We start from the raw sequence: 21,150 nt of genomic DNA on the forward strand, positions 1-21,150 counted from the left end.
AAATCACTCAACTTTGCATCATCCCTTGCCATCTCTGTGTCCCAAAGGCACTAAGAGCTGGAGGAGGGAGAGGCACACTGCAGAAAGACTCTTCTAGACACAGCCTGAGCCTTGCTTACCCGCAGACGACCTGCATGAGAATGGGCCCGTCCACATCTCATGATTTCTGGAGGTACCCTAAGGCCCCAGCCCTCTCTGAGGGGCTCCTGGAAGTCGATGGTTTCTGTAGAGGATCACTTTCTTCAAAGGGGTAGCTACTGATAAAGTTGCCCGTGCTTCAGTATAAATAACCCCAGGCTCACACAAGCAACCCTTGCTTGCAATCCCAATACCAAAGGATTACAATACTATTAAACTAGTGGGTCTCACACAAAAAGAAGACATGAAAGTTGGAGGAGGGTCTGTCTTTTGGAAAAAGAGGGGGCTTTGGGGAGAGGGTAATAAGACAGTGAAATGAGAGTTGAAGACGACTAGAATCTATTATATACGTAAATGTGCCTCAAACTATCAAATTTAAAAATAAAATGGACACAGATTAAAACCCTTAAAAATTATACTACCTAATATATCCAGACCTCTTCATTTCCAACTACTCTTGGAAGGTAAAGAAGGCAGGGGGTTAATGACAAAAACCGCTAAGGCTCTTTCACTGTCCTGTTCTCCTTGTGAGTAAATGACATTGTAGAAATAGTATGTCTATGATCTAAAAATAGATAAAAATTATATTTTAATTTTATATTGAGAATTCTTGAAAGCAATTGCTTGGGCTTTCTAAGAATGCTGGCAGCTACCAAACTAGTATTGCCAAAATTGCCTTCCTGACTAATGAAGTCCAAACACTGAGAGGATCAGAGACCACAGCTGCAAAATAACAAAAGACCCGGCTATTGGCATTCCCCTCCAGAGACTGCCAATCCCAAAGGGGCCTCCCAGACTATGTTCAGGGGCTCTGCCAATGTGACCAGTGGCTTACCTGCAGGGCAGAATGCCATGTCTCACCACTTCTGCTCCTAAGCTCTCAGACACCCAAGTATCCCATCTTCCTCTAGTGACAGGAACTGCCCACCTCTGAGTAGATCGCCAACCAGTGAAAGAGCCTGCCTCAGCCAAAGAAACCTAGTGAGAATCCCTTAGTCTTCTCTGCAGCCTGGAGCTCTTTCTATTCAAGGGAATAAGCTCAAGCCTCCTGGCCTGAAGTGTTTATTTCAATGCTGGTTTTGAGACCAGCCAGTTAAGTTCTGCCCCATATCCATCTTAACAATAAAATGCATGTGCCTCTGGAGCAAGCTAATTCTGTTAAAAGTCACTTGTATATACTGAACTGTTGTCCTTACTAAGACACACATACAAACTGAACAAAAGGTCCAGGAAAACTCCACATACCAGGCATTTACTCAGACTATTTAATCCTAATGCTAACTGACAAGAGAAAGTACCACCTGTACTTCACCTAGCAAACGCAAAAACTGAGGGCCACAGAATGCATCTGATGGAGGTTACCAAGATACTGAGGCTTGCCTGTCACCATGGCCTGCTCTCTGCCATCACTCCCGCTCAGGCACAGGATTGTATAATAAAGGGCTCATTATGAATGCCTCCTGATTGGCAATAAAGTGAAGAATATGCTCTGTCCTCCAGGCATGGCAGCACACTCCTATAATCCTAGCACTCTGAAGGCTGAAGCAGAAGGATGTCCTGGTTGGGCTGCATGTTGAGACTCTGGGCTCAAAGAAACATGCACTGTGTAATATCGAATGACTATGCTTTGTTTGTGTGAAGGCAGGGGAGGTGTACTCTCCAAGACTGCAAATGTCATTAGCAAGTGTTACATATGTATTAGCTCGTCTGCTGCTCTAGAATTACCGGAGGGAGGGCCGGTCTTACTGTAAGTGATCTCTCCGCAGTCTCTGTTTTACCACCTGATGTGCAAAATAACAGCACACGGTAAGCGTTTATTATGGTGCTGAGCGATTTCAATTGAATTCATGGTGTTCTTTAAAGCCCACAGAAGTGAACATTTTGTTCACTTCAGGCTTCATTTCTATCTCTTGGCTGGAAAGACTATTCACTGGTACTTGGGAAAATCAAGATTGGAGAATCGCAGCAGAGGTTTGGGGATTTCAACACACTAAGGTGTTGGAAACATGACTGCCTGGCCGCAGACATGGCAGCTGCGTGTCACAGATGGACACGCGAAGAGACAGCAAAGTGAACTTGAATTGGACCACCCAGGTATTTCCAGGGCAGTCAGCGCTGCTGGGAGGCAGATATTATATTTTGCTAAAACTGTATTCAATTGTCCTGCAAGCTGTGACTGTTTCTCTCTCCTGGCAAACTACCAGCGGTGTGTATCAGTTGGGGGACTGTTTCAAAAACAACTGACTTCCCAAATGACAAAGACTCCAGCAGAAAACCACAGATAGAGTGTGACGTTTGCACCTAGAAAGAGTAGGAAAGGGCTACCAGCAACTCTGTTCCCTCTCCTGCCTTGATCTCACCTCACAGGTCTTCACCCCATAACGAAACTGCCTATCACGTCTTCTTTTTTCTTTCTTTTTTGAAGTTTTGTTTTGTTTTTGTTTTTTTTTTTTTTTGGTTTTTCGAGACAGGGTTGCTCTGTAGCTTTGGAGCCTGTCCCGGAACTAGCTCTTATAGACCAGGCTGGCCTCGAACTCACAGAGATCCGTCTGCCTCTGCCTCCCGAGTGCTGGGATTAAAGGCGTGCACCACCACCGCCCGGCTTTTGAAGTATTTTTATACTATATTTAAAAAAACACACACACAAGATAAAAAAAAGATCCATCAACATATATCTCAGATATCTTAGAAGTCCATCCAAGAGTCTCAGTGTCCAACAGCCATGGAGGCTGACGCCTGTGTCATTGTTTAATCTGCAGCTTGAGTAAGGATCATGGAGGTAACTTTAGGTTACAATCAAACTTGTTCCACCAGATCCAAGAGCCTGAATTTATCCAAATTGTAGAAGCATGCTTTAACCATCTGTCCACCAAAATACCTCCCGTTCAGATCCACAACAGCTTTAATTGCTGATTCAGCTCTCTCAAATTCTAAAAATACCTGTACTGCTTCATCATCAGGGGCACCAGGAGTCTCAAATATCACACATTTCCCAACGTTGCCGTATTTTTCACATTCTTCCTTGGTTTCAACTTCCAGGTCTTCTTTGACCTCCCCTGCACCAACCATGTTCCTCAGCAGGGCCACTTTAGCAGGGCACTTAAGTATTTCAGTTAATGGATTTGAATCCGCCTTCTTGGATGCATCTTGAGACTCGCCCTTCTCTGTTGCAGCACCCACAATGATCTTGCTGCCCACTTGCTGGTCTTCTCCACCAGCAATGCAGTACTCAGGCCATGTCCTTCCCGGAAGCCACACTTCTGCATGATCTTATGAGCCACTGTGCCACCCATGTTGGCAAGGAAGGAGTTGCTGGGAACCAGTTGGAGATCTTGGTCCATCCAGCTCCCCATACACTGGAGGAGAACTAGCAGCTTTGGAAGACTGTGATCGAGGTCTTGAATCCTCTTTGTAAGGAAAATCTCGGGGTAACTCCTTGTCTTTCTCTACAAGAGAAGTAGGCGGGGCGATGGCAGCTCCTCCCATACTTCTTTTCCTCCGCTCTCACTCATAATCTTCATCTTCATCAGAATCTGGGTCTGGTTGTCTTGAAAACTCGCTGGCTTCACGCCTGTCTTTACGCCTCTTTTCTCTTTCTTCTGTTTCCTTCTGTTGTCCCAGCTCCCGGTGCCTCTGGCGGTCTTCTCCCTGGCGCTTCACTACCTTCTCATAATCATTAGGAAACATAGGATCATACTCATCAGCTAAGGGGATCAGAACTTCCCCTGCAGAAAACCCACTGGGAACAGGGTCCTTCAGCCTGGCTGCTACATGAGGTGGCATGTCAACATTCTGCCAGTCATCTGAGGAGCCTCCTCGCTTTAGGTCAATGACTGGGGCAAGGACTGTACTTTGTTTTGTCCCTTGGCTCTTCGCTCGAGTGAGAGTTGCCTTCTTCACCTGAAGCTGGGACTGCAGAAGCTTAAAGTTTTTGGACCAGTTTTTGAGTCACTGGTCTCACTCCCAGGTCATCATATAGGGACACCTTTTTTGGTTTAATGCCAGTCTTCCAAGACGATTCTGCCCAAGGGCCACAGCGGCGCTGACCCTCCACCTATTACGGAGGGTGATCCACCACACAGAGTGAGAGAGCGGAGGCTGTTGGGCTCATGTCTTCTTTAAGGTATTTTTCGGCTACCCATACTACATCATAAAACAATATCATTCCGGGAGGTATCAAACCAGAATCACAGCGCTATGCTCATAGAGTCTTTTGATCAACTCAGTTCCATGACATCGGAGGCTTTAACTGAGAAGAGTCCCATGAGTAGGGTATGAGTAATTGTGTGGCAATTGGAGTGATCTGGAAGTTTCTTCTCATGTATCTAGTGTCCAGTGGAGGAAACATGAAAGCTAGCCCTCAGCTGAGACTACTGACTGGAAGACCTACTTGAGCCTCTCCCCTCAGCTACTGCCAACATGACAGCTGGGTCCCAAGATGGAGTATCCAGAAAGTTCAGTAGAACCAGATGAACACTCTGGGAACAATATCAGAAGACACATAGTGTCTCTGCACAGTATTCTGTTGGTTACTGTGATGGTTAATAATGTCAATTTGATAGGATCTGAATATGTCCATGAGAAAATTCCTATATTAGTTTGAGATGGGAAGACCCATATTAAATATGAATGAAACCATATCATGGACTGAGATCCTGGATTTAATAAAAAGGAAGAAGAACCTGAGCCAAGCAGCATTCATGTCCCTCTACGTTAACCAGCTGCTAACCTCAACCAGCAGATCAATCTTCAGTGATAGTCCTAATAAGAAAGGACTAGGAAATCCAAAATAAAGAAGATAGGAAAGGTGAACTCGGGAGGTCTTGGACATGCTGATGGCTTACACCAAGCAAGTTTATTAAGAAGTACAACATCTTATGCATAGTTCTCAAATGGAAAAAAAAAGTGGGAGAGAGTCAGTAAAAAGCCAGCAAACAATGGGATGCAGTCAGCAGGAAGCTAATGTTGTACAAGGGGAACACAAGTTCCTTGTCTCTCAGGTACATCACAGACTGAGCACACAATGACCTTGGCAGTCTCTTCAGATGGGACAAGCCAAGTTCCACAGAGCCAAAACCAAGGCCCTGCCCATGCCTCAGATTGGATCTTGCCATGTCTGCCCATGGGCAAGGACACAGAACTAGGTTCCCTTGGTCTTTTCAACAGGGCCTCTGAGAAAGCTTTAGATACGCCTGGCTCTCAACAAGCTGCTTCAAGTTCCTGCTGCCATGATTTCTCCACCTCTATTGTAGTACAGTACAGGACTGCACTATCTATCTGAACTGTAAACATGAACTATGTGCTAAAATAAACTCTCCCTTAGCCTGGGGATTTCTCATACACACATGAACAAGGTGACATATGCTTGAAGAAGATAAAGCATAGAACAATGAGAAGCTTTCATAGGCAGTGGGCCCTCCACTTGGCAAGGTGTGGTCAGGAAATTCCTTCAAAAAGTTAATGGACCATATTTAAATTCTAAGGGGAACTTGGCTGTGGGAAAAGCGGCCTCAATAGAGAGCATAGCTGGCAGCCTCAATAGAGAGCATAGCTGATACAAAGACCAGGGGATAAAATGTGCTTGGCACGTTCAATAGCAGGAGGAAGACTAGTATAGTTCCAGTGGGGACAGAGCTGGTTTTGTCTCTACTGGGACAGTGACTCTAGCCAGTTCTTCCTGTTTCCAGAGCCCACAATCTTAATCTCTGTGCTAAATTTACCTCACCATACCCAGCAGGCACAGTACAAGGAAGCCAGAGCTGGTTCTATTGGGTGAGAAAGAAGCCCAGCAGACTTCTCTCTCCTTAGGAGACAGAACTACCAAAGCATGTCATGAAATCATGGAGAGAGCTGTATGGTTCTTCAAGTGCTACACCAACCAGGGGATGTTCCCTTTTAACAGGCAGAGCCAAATGATACCTGATGGTTGTGGCTGAAGAGTAACATGATCTGCTCTTTCCTTCTGGTAGGCACCCTTATCTGTTGCATTCATTCACTTGAATAATATCATAAAGCCTCTTCCATGATCCCGGTGTGTATTGAACCTGGTACACAATGCACATTCTATCCCACATACAGGGAACTGAAACAGCATCCTTATTCTAGACTAGAGTTCTTACTCAGAAGATAGTTATGGATGCCTAACTGATGATGAAGGTCATGGGACGGAATAAACTTGCATCAAGAAAGGAGTTTAAAAAAATCAACTCTTTGAAAGATTCAAGTTTTTAATACCATGTTTTTACTGAAAATGCTAAACCATATTTGAACCACATGTTCTAGGAGACTTGTACCCCATACACGAGTCTTCCATAATAAGTAAATGGAAAAATAAGCCCTGAATGGTCAGGGCGTGACTCCCATCCACCAAGTCTGATCTATTATGACCATCGTTGACTTCCTGGTCATCTGTAAGCAGAAATGAACATCAAAAACCTGACATTTTCTGCAAAAATCAGCCAGATATCAAAACCATTGGCTCACTTCAATCATGGACAAGGAAACATTTTGTTCTTAACTAAAGTAGATGCAGATTCTCCTTCTTACATGTAAGGTTTCATTGATGCCTTATCCCTATCGTGGTTTTCCACAGTATTGCTTTTAACCAAGATGTTCACTCCCAACCAAAGGCATATGAGCTTCAAGCTCATGCTCAAGGAATTCACTGGTCTTACCCTACTCCTCACTGACTTGCAGTAGCTGCCTTTAAAGAGTAGTAACAGGGTCCTTAAATACATAGTTATAGATCAATGCTTTGTAAGACTTGCAGGGTTCACGAAAGACCGTGTCTACTGTGAGTCAGATCTCATACATGCTACTCTTCCTTTGTGATCCAGGATCCCGAGATATAGAAGCAAAAATGTGGACATGAAAATTCACCATTGGTTGTTAACCCTGTAGACTTCCTTTCCCCCAGCTTGATTCTCTTATGGTCTAGAAGTCTGAGTTCTATAAAAAACTAGAAACTAAAAAGGTACCAGGACTCAGCAATGGTCCCACTGAACTAGGAATTGAAACTTCCTCCATGACTCTTTGGGTTCCTCGTGCCTCAGAGTCAACAGGCCAAGAAGAAGGCTATGGTTTAGGACATGGTGACCACTCCATACTGGAACTAAGAGATAAGTGAGACTGTGTCTGACTTATAAGAGTTCTTAGAACATCTCTTCATTTCACCATGCTGTCTAGCCCAATCTTCACCAGAGAGGCTTCCACTAGCAGCTGTCAGGAACAGATACAGAGACCCATAGCCAAACATTAAGTGGAGAGAGAGCCCAAATTTGAGATCTCTATCAGGTTCCTCCCCCGTGAAGTTCAGGGAACCCCATGGACAAGGGGGAGGAAGAATTGTAGGATCCAGAGGGGCCAAGGACACCAGGAGAACACAGCCGACAGAAATCAACTAAGCAGGACTCACAGGGCTTATAGGGCTCACAAAGACTGAGGCAGCAATCATGGAATCTTCATGAGTCTGTGCTAGGTCCTCTGCAGACATGCTGTGGTTGTTTAGCTTTAGATGTCTGTGGGACTCCTACCAGTGGGAGTAGTGGTGTCTCTGACTTTTCTGCCTGCTCTCAGGACACTTTTCCTCCTACTGGTTTGCCTTTCCCAGTGTTTTTTTTTTCCAGTAAACTTCAGAGCTTTATTGTGCAGGACAGAGGGCCACACTTCTGCCTGCCCACCCACAAACTTTTAAGTCACTATTGTTCTGAGATCCCTGGTGACCACCTTCATGATCGCCATTGTACTTTGAACAGACTATAACTACAAAAGCTCAAACTTTCTTTCCTTAAACATGGGCAGTATTATATTATAGTTTGCCTTTACACTGGCGGTGAATTATCATTAAGCTAAATTTATTTTTCCTTCTTAAATGCCTTTGCTACATATTTTTACTATTCGTCTGACTTCTTATTCTTAATTTCATGGTATATACAATGTCTTCATCCTTCTTTGGAACTTTTGTGTCTTTCTTGGCACCTCAAGTTATTCATGGCTTAGGTCCATTGTCCACAGTGGCTCCAGTTTTTCTGGATCTCAAACACCTAACACCTGAATCTCCAGAGACTCCTTTCTCTTTCTGAGTCTTCATCAAGATTTCTAGCCCTGTCTCACTTGTTTTGTCCTCTGCTGCATGAAGTTGGGGAATCTCACTTTATCCTCCAGATCTTAAGCACATTCTTTTCCCACTGACTTTGTCTCTAGATGTAGACTTAATTGCTCCATCACCTGTGTTCTGCAGCTCTGTCTCCTGGTAGCTCTTCAGGGTCTTCTCATTGTCTTTATCCCAACCTTCTTTGTAGATGCACTAACCTTGGATCTTGGCTGTTTTCCACTGGTTGTTATAAAACCTCTGAGAACATGAAGGAGAGTGCTAAAGGTCTCTAAAGAGGACACTGTGGAAACCATGGAAATACTGGTAGATATTGGGGACCCTGCAATATCACAAAGCAAAGCAGTACTTTCCTGACACCAGGAGGAAGTCTGCAAGAAATGGAAGCATTTCAAGAACCATCTCATGTTCTTCTTCTTGAATGTATATGCATGTGTGACATGGCTTTGTGTGTATACATGTTCACATGTGTGTGAGCACAAGTGTATGCAGGTGCCATCTTCCTATATGTGAATACCTGAAGTTGACATCAGGCTCTCCCTCCATGACTCTATTTAATGAGCCAAGACCTCTCACTGAACCCAGCGCTTGCCAACTCTGACTAGTGTAGCTAGCCAGCATGGCTCATGGAGCCTCAACCTTTGTCTCCAGAGTGCTGGGATTATAGGTAGCTATCAGGCTGCCCAGTTTCTTTGTAGGTTATGGAGACTCAAACTCCAGTTCTCAACTTTGACAAGGACTTCATCCTCCCCAATCCCTCTTATTCTCATCCCATGTAACAAATTCTATCAATTTTATATCCATGTTTCATATTACAGAGAATGTGTCATAGTGTTTACATTGTAGGGTTTTGTGAAAGAAATAGGCATACTCAGGTACTTCACTTCCTTCCTCTTTTGAGACAAATATTAGGACATTTTATAAAGGATAGCTATACCATGTTTTATGGCCTGATATCAATCTTCAATGGAGATTAACTGTGATTAACTGTGATTAAGAAGATATGCCAAGGTGACAAAGGGTAAGATTATAATGATTCGTTTTAGATGGCAATGTGCTTAGGTTATCAGAAACTCAAACAGACAATAAAGTACAATTTCTAGGTTTATCTTGTGTGGATGTGAATGTCATCTAACCCATGGGGAGACTGGAAGACAAATCCATGCTCTCCAAGCTGAGACATGCCTATTCTCTCTGCCCATAGATATCAGAGTTCCAAGTTATTATACTTGTAGACTTGAGTCCTCTCCTGTTGTAGGGTGTTTGTATATTGTGTAAAGATATCTTGCTATGATTGGCCTAATAAAGAGTTAAACAGCTAATAGCTAAGCAAGAGGTATAGGTGGGACTTCCAGGCAGAAAGAGAGGAAGTAGGAGAAAAATCTAGGCATATAAAAGACACCAGAAGACACAGAAGAAGCAGGATGGGTGGTACATGACAGGATGTAGATTAACAGAAATGGGTTAATTGAAGTTATAAGAGTTAGTTAAAAACAAGCCTAAAGTGAAGCTTTCATACTTAATAAGAAATCTTAGTATCATTATTTGGGAGCTGGCAGGCAGGATAAAGACTTGTTACACTCTTCTCCCCCAGTTTCTCAAACCTTCACCCTTGCACTAAGAGTAACCTCTTGTTTTCAAGCCTTTACACTCAGACTGAAACATAAGCCTTACTCTCCAACTTGCAGGTTTTATATTTTGGACTTATTGATCTGTTGACTGAGTTTTCTGTCCTGCCCAGTTCCTGCAGTCTTTAAGTCCACAAGAAATCACACAGAAGTCTATATTAGTTATAAACTGATTGACCCATTAGCTCAGGCTTCTTAATAACTCTTATAATTAATATTAGCCCATAATTCTTGTCTGAGTTAGCCACTGGCTCAGTACCTTATTGACCGAGGCAGTTACAACTTGCTTCTTTTGTGGCTGGGTCATGACTGCAGCCTAGGACTTCCTTCTTCCCAGAATTCTCCTGTTCTCATTGACCTGCCTCTACTTCCTGTCTGGTTGTTCCACCTATACTTCCTGCCTGGCTACTGGCCAATCAGCATTTATTTAAAATATAATTGACAGAATACAGACCATTGTCCTACACCATTGATCTTCACAAGTAAATGAGTCAATTTCCACAATAAATTCCCTCTTATATCCTATATATTTAGGGTGGATCTTTCTCTTTGGGCCATTACTCTGTCAATGGAAATCCCAGGTGTTTTCCTTTGATACGACAGTTATTGCCACTATCTCAATTTATCACAGTTATCATTATTTTTATGATAAATGAAGGAACACTAGCCCACTTGAACATGTGACTCTAGCTGGCCTTGTCCTTCTCCCCCATTCCCTCTGCCTTATTAAAAACCATCAGATTACATTCCCAAACCAGCCACCAAGGTCTATAAAAATTTGAAGTCCAGCAATCAGAAGTCCCCTTTGGATCACCTATTAACATGTCCAATTAAAACCAAACACCTCATTCTAACATGTAGTTTCCTATTTTATAAACTGCCATTTGCCTATGGGCCATGTCTGTCTCCTTTACCACAACATCCTAGCCCATCCTAACACAGACCTCTCTTTCTCCTTCTCTTACCCCTGCAAGGTCATTTGCTGCTGTTTTCTGCCTGAGTCAGAAAGCAGGCACTTTAACTTTTCTGCTTAATAAAGGATCTCTCTGTGGAAACAAGTGTGTGGGTGTAGTTTGTGCTGCCCAATCCTGGGTCCAGGAGGAAGCCCCTGGTGTGCAGGGAGATCCCCTTCAACAGCTACTTATGAGAACTCACTGCTTGCTCTAACTATTGAGCATATTAATTAAAAAAGCATATCTATGACTGTATCACAAACTTGGGTTTTTAAAAAATATTTAATAACTTTCTATTAAAATTGGTTTCCTTCACAATCCAGTGAGGTTTTTTTTTTTCCTGTGTGTTTTATATGCATGACAACTTCTTTCTTGGGCAGGAGAGATGGCTCAAAGATTAAGAGCACTTTCTGCTCTTGCAGAAGACCCAGGTTCAGTTTCCAGTACCTACCTCAGACAGCTCTCAGCTGCCTATAACTCCAGTTCCAGGGGATCTGATTTCCTCTTCTGGCCTCCACAAGCGCTTGAACACATGTGGTTCACATATACACATTCAGATACACATATGTACAATCAAATCAATTTTTAAAAAAAGAAAACTTCTTCTAAGAAAGAATTATTGGGCATCCCCAGATTATCAAGGGGACAGGGTCACGATGCACACAAAACACACCCCCAAAAGTTCAGAGTATGTGTCCTATTATGTTAAGTTCTGTGGCCAACAGAATTCTGAACCCTCCTGTGTGCCTAGGCCATGCACGGGCAACACCAAGGGGATGGCAACTTCTGGAACCCAGAGTTGAGAAACTGATGACTCAAGAGCCATTGGAACGCACTTCCCTTTAGTCCTGACTCTTTCCTGGGGGAGAGTGGATCGAGTCAGGGTTTCTCTGTGACGATGAGCTGTCCCAGAACTCACTCTGTAGACCAGGCTGGTCTCCAGCTCATAGAGATCTGCCTGCCTGTGCTTCCTGAGTTATGGAATTAAAGGTGTGTGCCACCACCACTCAGCTGTTAGTTCTGACTCTTTTTATTTAGACCTTTGAAACTTCTGTTAAAGTACTGATGGCGGTTACGAGCACTGGCTCTTCCAAAGGTCATGGGTTCAATTCCCAGCACCCACATACCTCTTTCACAGTCCTTCCTCGGGCAGGACTTTCCTGATACAGGACAAATCCAGATGGTGAGGTGGAAAATGGCTGCCCTCATGTGAGTGTGGACTTTTAAGGCCTGGGAGATTTTTTTAATTAATGAAGAATTTCCCTCACTTACCCTCCCCCAGTGGAGCAGTGCTGGTGGTGTCTGGGTAGGATGCTTTATAAAGGCTGACATGATGTCTTGCAGCTGGAATGATTTGCACGCTGACTGTTATCCAGTTATCCAGCTTGGCTTGTGCAACCTTTGCTCAACCTGCCCTTTATTATAGCTGGAGTCTGCCAGAATCATTTGTCTAGACCGGAGTCTCTCAGCTTCTTGTGACATGACTCCTGTCAGCCCTCTAGGGAGCCAAAAGAAATAATGTCACATCCACGAGGTGAACATAGGTCAGTCTTCCTGTGTGGTCACAGAATGTGTGCCCCAGGGAGATGACCATATCATTATTCCTTAGAGATAAAAGTTATTCAACTTTCTTCTCCAACTGTCTCTGGCCACAGAGACACAACCAAAGCCTGAGAATAAAAAACCAGAAGATTCTCAAGCTTTCCTAAGGTTGGCGATGGCTGGATGACAAGAAGCCTCTACAGGCAAGGTTGTATGTTACCCCAGACTGGGGTCTAGACTAATATGTACCAGTTTCAAACTCCTTAAGAACACTCCGTCTGTGAATTCCTTCAGTGACACTGTCTGGGATTTTGTATGGCATGCTGCATCTAGGGTTAGAAGACCTGTCTATATTAATTTAAGTGCCGTCAAACAAATTATCCTGTAACTTGGTAACAACACACAGCATCCCTGTGACCCAAAATGAAGGTACTGCCTAGCTAAGGATCCCTGACTCGAGGTATCTCCTGGGCTGCAGCAAGGTATGGGCACTGACTATGATCTCACCTGAAGGGCCTGCTGAGGGACTTCCAAGCATGGTCACGTCATTATTGAGTTCCTCACTGGCTGCTGTTCAGAGGCCCCCCACCGTTGAGCACTACACGGGGCCCCTCCACTGGGTGCTTACAGTATGGCAGCTGGCTTTCACTGGAACAAGCCAGTAGGAAAGCAGAAGGGATTAAACAGGAGAAAAAACAGAGAACCTGCTTATATCTTGACAGTGAAAGTAATAGTTGCCCTCCCATTGTTGTGCGTCTACAAAGCAGAAACAAGTCATGGGCCCAGTACGAGCTCCGAGAAATGGTTTTACAAGAGCAGGTGCACAAGGAGGCGAGGCTTATTAGGAGCCCCCTAGAAGCGGCCCCCTGCAGTGTGTAGTTAATTGAAACTGCCTGACCTTCGCCTGTTCCAGCTCCTGGGTTCAGCCCACTCTACATCATAAATGTATCTTGTCGCGGCCCCCTGAACAACACAGTACTGCAAGCGTTTCTGTACCTACTTACTTTGCACTAGTTACAGTACGATGTCTTGAGATGCTCAGCACAGGTTCCATGGAAACACTGTATCATTCTATATGATATCCGGGTATCCACAAAGGGTCCTATGAAGAATATCAAGGAACAATTGCGAATTGCCAACCAAGCCTAGAGGTAACCTGAGGTCCCTGGGCACTGGGAGACCTTAAGATTCTTGGGGTTTGGAGCAAAACATTGGCTCATAGATATTGTTGTGAAGGAGATATACAGCTTTCGGTAGATTTCCAAATTATCTCAAGATTCCAATCAGATAAAGAACCACTCCCATTTTCTTGTGAGTTATCTCCCTATGCTTCCCAAATGTTCTAGATGGTATCTCAGGACCAATAGAGGAAAGGGGTGGGGGATACAGAGCTATCAGGCCTGCGGTGGGCTGCTCCAAACCATCCTGTCCATGAGAGTGAAACAGAGGCCTGGGGAGAGGAGAACCGGGAAGGCCATTTGATGAGTCCAGGGTCCCAGGTGTCCTGAAGGCTTTGGAAATGGGGCTTGTTCTGTTTTCAGGTTTAGAGGTGGAATTTGTTCTGTTTTCGTCTTTGTAAGGTCTCTATGGAGACCAGAGCGGGGAGCAATATGATGTGTTTCAATGGCCACTCTGAAAACAATCTATTTCAGCAAATATCCAGTGTTCTGACCTGTAAAAGCCATCCTCAGCCCCTTTCTTTTACTTGTAGTTTTTGTTTGTTTGTTTGTTGTCTTTTGTTTTTTTCTGTCAATTGGTTTGAAAGACCTTGTGATAAACTTGTGACTACCATAAGGTGGCAAATAGCAAGTAAGCAGGCACTTGAATATTCATTCTGAATCCTGAGGAAGAAGATGCTGGGATAATTGCTTCTCAACAGTGTGTCTAAAATCAAGCATAAAAAAAATGATGGGCTAGAGATGGTGGCTAACCCCCTCAATGAAGCTGCTTCTGTAAGAGACGCCCCTCTCCCTGCAGTTGAACCAAGTGTAGGCTGCAATGCTATGCCCCAGCAAGGGGCATGCCTAGTTGTTAAATCCCCTGCACCCCATACTCTTTAAAGAAATTAACCTCTCTGGGCTTCAGTTTCAATAAAGCCAGAACGATGAGAGGGCTCACTGCACTGGGCTTCAGGGACTGTTAGGTCAAATTCTGGAGAGCCAAGCTTGGATCCCAGAGCAAGTCTTGGTGACACACAGAGGAGCAACCCTCTTCCTCTTCAGAATTCTTAAAGGTTAGGAGCTTGATACCCCAGCCAGTGACAAGCAAAAATATGTGGAGCTGGGTGTTGTGGCACATGCCTCTAATCCCAGCACTTAAGAAGCTGAGGCAGAAGGATTACAAGTGCCAGGTTAGTCTGAACTCCTTAGCCAGATCCCATTTCAAAGAGAAAAGCAAGAAGAAACACTCCAGAGGTTTTCCATTTAACTTCTGTGACATACAAGAATATTGGTTTAAAGCCCTGGAGTCCAGAGGCCTAGGGATGAGCCTCTGCTCTCCATCTAGTCATGACCTTCGGCATGCCTCTTCTCTCTCCCTGCCAAGGTTACAAATACCAGCCTGGGTTTGCACATAGATGCTTAGCAGCAACACTTGATGTCTTAACCTCCTGCTCCAACTCCCTCCATAACTACCTGTGGCAGACACTTACAGTCAATTACAGGAGAGACAGACTGAGCCAGCAATCCATTCATATTCTCTCTCTCTCTCTCTCTCTCTCTCTCTCTCTCTCTCTCTCTCTCTCATACACACACACATTGCATGTACAGAGGGGGAGAAAAAATACTTATGAAATACACACAAGAAATATATGTGGGAACATCTTGGAAAAGAGGGCTGGATATGTAGCTCCGTGGTAGAGCAATTTTATACTTTTACATAAAAAAATATAATTTTATATAAAAAGGCCCTAGTGTCTACTGCTAACACACATACACACACGCGCGCGTGCACGAGCACACACACACACACAGAGAGAGAGAGAATTCAATCTGATTTCCTCATAAATGTGTTAATGACAGATGTTCTGAGAAACAAAACCAAGGCAGAGACTTTACACATAGAACACTTTCAGCAAAACATACCTGGATGCTGGGTGACGTCCAGCGAACAACCTGGGATTTATGGGTTTCTAGACCTTGCCTTCCAGGACGTCATCATACAACCTTTGTGATTACCAAAATGGAGCACAGAGACATCTCATGATAGAAATAGTTTTCTGTAGCAGTCATTCCCATTGGCATCAAAGATGTCACTTGTAGCAGGTGGCAGATGCATCCTCCAGTCGCAAGAAAGGACCTGAGGAACTGTGTGGTGGCCCCTGGCTCTTCCTGTTCACTTTTGCTTCACCATGACAGTTAAGCTTAAAATCATCAGTTCAGTGTGACAAAGTTAAGATCTCTGGTTCTTGCAAGTCTTGTTTGCCAATCCAGCTGCAGATGTCACCATGCTGGACTTACAGACTGTTAGATGTACATACTCCGAGATAGGGTAGCAATGACCTCAATCCAAAATGTACACGTTTCTACTCTCCCAGGTCCCCACAGTGGACTCAATTTATAGCAGATACTCCCATCCTGGGAGTTGAATTCCTGCCCCTGACTTTTCTAGAAGCATTCAAGAAGTACGCTTCAAGTAGGAGGATGGGGAGACTGTATGGCATGGAGCCCTAACTATAGGACCCATTTCAAAGTTCCTAAGCTCCTACTCAGATGCTGCTGTGCAGGTGAAGCCCCATGATCAATATCGAATACTCGTTGGCAGTTGTCCCATCCCCTCAGTGGTATATTCTTTGCCAACAATATCAATAATTCACAAATCGAAGGGAGTGATATTAGTGACTGAAGCCACTACAACCCAGAAAGCCAAACTTGAGAACTGTGTGGAAACAGCCCCTTTTGAAAGCCTCGAGCTCCAGTGAAACACATTTCATAAACATCCCTCCCTTTCCCTCCCCTGTTGAGGGACAGAAGAGTTCCCATATGGCATGTCTTTACCCAGTGCAATGTCATAACCAACCTAAGAGGTTTTCATAGTTACACGTGATAAAGAAAGTGAGGTAGACTCTGTTGACTTGTTTTCTAAGATCTGCATATCATTTGAAAGTAAATTTTTGCAGGACCGAGAGGGTTGCATGCACACACTGAGACAATGAGGATGTTCTATCGGGAACTCACCAAGGCCAGCTGGCCTGGGTCTGAAAAAGCATGGGATAAAACCGGACTCGCTGAACATAGCAGACAATGAGGACTACTGAGAACTCAAGAACAATGGCAATGAGTTTTTGATCCTACTGCACATACTGGCTTTGTGGGAGCCTAGGCAGTTTGGATGCTCACCTTACTAGACCTGGATGGAGGTGGGGGGTCCTTGGACTTCCCACAGGGCAGGGAACCCTGATTGCTCTTCGGGCTGATGAGGGAGGGGGACTTGATTGGGGGAGGGGGAGGGAAATGGGAGGTGGTGGCGGGGAGGAGGCAGAAATCTTTAATAAATAAATAAATAAATAAAAATTAAAAAAAAGAAAATAAATTTTGCAGAGAAAGGGTTCAGAAAAAATGAAATTCACCATGTATTGTGAAATAATTTTCCATAGTGCTATAACAATCCATTAACCATTTTAATAAGGTCATTTTGCAGCAACATCTGACATCTTCCGAGGCAAACAAAAGTGTCAAGTGCAATATGTCTCCTTATATGCTCTTTTATAATATTTTGTGTGTGCGCACACAGGTGTCTGTGTATGTGTATGTGTGTGTGTGTGTGTGTGTGTGTGAGAGAGAGAGAGAGAGAGAGAGAGAGAGAGAGAGAGAGAGAGAGAGCCCATTAACCAAAGAAGAAAATTCCAAGTGCTAAGAAGGGCCCATGTGTCATCATACACATATTTTAATAGGAAAAAGACCTTAAGATTGAATTACTGCCTGAAGATTTGGTGCAGAAAAGGGCATTGAGAACAGACCTTGTCAGATCATATTCTATATGTTTTACAAGGCATGTCATAGCGCATGTTTAAATCTCATGGATTTTATGCTAGGGCATAAGAGGCCGAGGGCTGTGAGTTCTGAGGTTAGAAAGCATAGAAATGGTGAAATAAAATGTTGTCTTTGTAGCCATAGAGACATGTCATACCCTACCCCCAAGCCTACAAAATGGTGCTAGGAGAAGAGAAAGCAAGAGAGAGGAAGAATGTGTGTGCATCTTGGGCTAGGGTGATGGCTCCATGGGTAAATGCTCACTGTGCAAGTATGAGGACCTGAGTGTGATTTCCCAGGAACCCACATAACTCCTACACCATGACACACAATCCCAGCACTGTGGTGAAATAGGAGCTAGAGACAGAATTCTCAGGTTTGTTGGCCAGATACCTTGGCATACATAGCAGCAAACAAAAGAGCCTGTCTCAAACCAAGACCCGAAGTTGTCTTCTGATCTGCATGCAGAAGCTGTGTCACATGCACACAGCAAATGCTTGCACACATATCACACACACACAAAAACGTGTGCCTCTTCTGGAGGGTGGTATTGGAAAGAAGGCCTGTTTTATCTCTTACTAATGTTAGTCCATCTTGGACTTCTTCAACCTTGTCATTATAATCATTATAGACCAGGTAATTCTCCATTAAGGGGTATGGAGCTGCCCCGTTAGTATAAAATACACAGTAGTGACTGTGGCCTACGCCTACTAGATTACCATTACCACCACCCACTTCCCGGGTGTGGTCATCTAAAATGCTTCTAGACATGGCCAAGTAGTCCTCTTCCTCAAAGAGAAGTGCACCCTCCCCATTAAGAACCATTCATCTCTATTGAGAGTTATTTGGCTATAAAAAGGAAAATAGATGCAGCTGGAGATCATCGTACAAAGCAAACTAAGCCAGACTCTGGGAGACAAACATTGCACCCACTCTTCTGTGAGTAGATTCTAGAAGTTTGGAAAGCTGGGCATGGTGGTTACATACCTGTGATCCTGGTACTTGAGAGGTGGAGGCAAGAGGATCAGGATCTCAAGGTCATACAGTAAGTTCAAGACCAGCCTGAGCTACATTGGACTCTATCTCAGAAGGCAAAGGGCCAATAGGAGGAAGGCATAAACTAAGTAAAGGAGGAAAGGCTTGATCATTTGGAACACATCATGTGTGTTAATTAACTGTTTTGCTCATCTCTGTAACAACACCTGACAGAAGCAAGTTCAGGAAGAAAGGATTGATCTGAGCTTGTGACTTGAGGAGACAGCATGGTGGCAGGAGGCTCTGTCAAAGGAGCGTGCAATAGCTGCTTGTTACCTGGCTTTGACTAGGAAACCGAGAGACTGGGGTCAGAAGGGGCCTGGACTATAGCATGTAAGGCCACCCCTCAGTGACCCACCTTCCCATGCTAGGCTGTACCTCCTAAAGACTCTACAGTCTTCCAAAATAGTATCAACATTTGGGGACCAACTGTTCAAATACATGAGCATGTGGGGACATTGTCCATCCAAACCACGTGTGTGAAAACATCATGCTAAAAGTTGTTTTGTGTAGAACAACATATGCTAGTAATTTAAAATTTTGAAATATATCTAAATCTGAAGGAGGGAAAGCACCCCTCATACAGGCCTCCCAGACATGAAGGATGATTGATTTTTCTGCTGCTTATGAGCCAAAGAAAGCTTCTAGCATTTCGTTGCAGCCGTTTAAATAAACTGAGACTGTATTCATTTGCTCTTTTATTCTTTCCATCATTTGAAGAATAATTATTGTACCCCTCATTCTTACTTGGCAGGGACTAGGTTTGAGGAGAACAGGCATTTGGAACCCCAGAGGCCCCTTGAGCCGATGAGAACCCGATGCTCTTCTGAAAGAAGCAGGGTCCTGGGGCAAGGTAAAGGTGACCCAGTACAACTCCCTGTGCAAACTACATGGGGATAAGGCCAGCCAAAATAGGTAGGTAGACTGAGAATGAAGGATGGGGCAATGAGCATAAAAAGGCACCAATAAGCCAAAATTTCTGGTTCCCCTGCTCAACAAGATATAACACTGGGCTGTAGAGGAAGGCCATCAGAATCTGAGCTCCTCCGTAGACTAAAGAAGTCACGATGGTCCTCGGTGCCATACCTTGGGTTCAAAGACTGCTACAGCATCGAAATAACAAATAAAAGATTCATTTATAAGTCAAATGCTCACATTTATATATTACATTTTATTTATTATATTTATATATTATATATTATATTATATTTTATATTAAATAAAGGAAATCAATATTTTCTGCTTGTGCTTAATTAATATACTTTTCTGCAATAAATATCATTTGAAGATAATTATTGATAAATTAGTATAATAGCCAATGGAAGCACTTGCCAGTTTACGGGGGGGGGGGCTTGCTTATGGAAAATACAAGGCTTGGGAGGAGCCTGAGCCCTAGAATAGAACTGACCCTTCACTGAGAACTCCAAAGGTTTAGTCCCAATAGTGTCATTACAAACCACTAAACCATTTAGGGAAATAGGAAAGGTGAGAACTATTTGCCTGGAATAAAATAGAGCAGATTCTGCTTCCCCTCATGGAGTCTGACCTGTGTATTGACCTCTGCCAAGCTATCTGAATCTTAAGGATATGAGACAGGGACAGGAGGACAGTTGGCAATACCTTATCTCATGGCTACAAGGTCATAATGCCATCTCACCGAAGAGGAAGTCATGGGTTTTCACCTATTTTCGAGGCATCCACTAACCCTGAGAACTCTCATGTCCTGCCAATATATTCCCATCCACTTAGGACGGTCAGCATTCTCATTGCGCCAGCAACTAAGAATTTTGACCAACACATAAATAACTGGAGGGAAGAGAGAAGCTGTATATTAATCAAGTTTCCCACTCAGGTTTGGTTCTGTGTATGAGGCAAGAGCAGCTTGCTTTTAGAAATATGAGGGTGGCAGCCACAAGCCATTTAGCTTTGATAAATGCAGAGAATGTGGTTTGGAGGGCACCTGTCTCCAACTAAAATGGGAACAGAAAGAATTATGATCACAGAGAGAGGTGGAAGAGGGCAGTCGATCCATTTACCAGGACACGTGAAATGAAGTCATTAGCCAACAAACAAACAAAGGGCAGAAACATTGTTCAGTCTTCTCTGATGACTTGAGGGCCCTACTTAGAAGAATTATTAGAATGAATGATAAATGTCCCAGGCTGGTTGTGAATCAGAGTGGCAGTACCTCCTGGATTATCTGCCTTATTACGCTCCCAGGGCCTCTTCCTCAGCAGGCCTCCCACTGCAGAGGCCCTCCATCAACTGGCAGCACACCTTAGGTACTTGATAAACATTTGTTGGAAGAATGGACAAATTGTTAGCCCAGTTATATACTCTTTATTGTGGAAAAGGAGGGTAATATAGTCTCTAGAAAATGGCCATGCTTTTAGAGACTTGAGCGTATCACCCATTTAAGGGTGTTCATTATGGCATTTCATATACTTAGGTGTTAGTTCTGAGAAGCCTACCTCCTGAGACTGAGAAGCTTCTGTAAGGTAAAGGACACAGTAAATTAGACAAAATTGCAGCCTACTGAATGGTAAAAGATCTTCACAAACCCCACATCAGACATGGGCCTGATCTCCAAAATACATAAAGAACTCAAAAAACTAGGCATAAAAAATACCAAATAATCCAATTTAAAAATGGGATACTAATCTAAACAGAGAATTCTCAACAGAAGAATCTCAAGTGGCTGAAAGACACTTAAGGAACTGCTCGGCATTCTTAGCCATTAGGTGTTGCGGGAGCTCCTTCAGCCAATAGCCGCT

General features: G+C 43.8%; 2 protein-coding genes and 1 pseudogene across 2 annotated transcripts in view; 2 read left to right on the plus strand and 1 right to left on the minus strand.

Annotated features, from left to right (window-relative positions):
- Cfap20dc (CFAP20 domain containing) overlaps window positions 1–21,150 on the plus strand; it is a 299,498-nt gene that overhangs the window by 231,617 nt on the left and 46,731 nt on the right. The window lies entirely within an intron of this gene.
- The window catches only part of Fam3d (FAM3 metabolism regulating signaling molecule D), a 108,854-nt gene that overhangs the window by 26,760 nt on the left and 60,944 nt on the right, over window positions 1–21,150 (plus strand). The gene's annotated exons all lie outside the window — the stretch shown is intronic.
- Window positions 2,935–10,183, minus strand: LOC130874485 (splicing factor 45-like; annotated as a pseudogene).

This window comes from Chionomys nivalis, chromosome 5, assembly GCF_950005125.1.
Source record: "Chionomys nivalis chromosome 5, mChiNiv1.1, whole genome shotgun sequence".
Taxonomy (NCBI): domain Eukaryota; kingdom Metazoa; phylum Chordata; class Mammalia; order Rodentia; family Cricetidae; genus Chionomys; species Chionomys nivalis.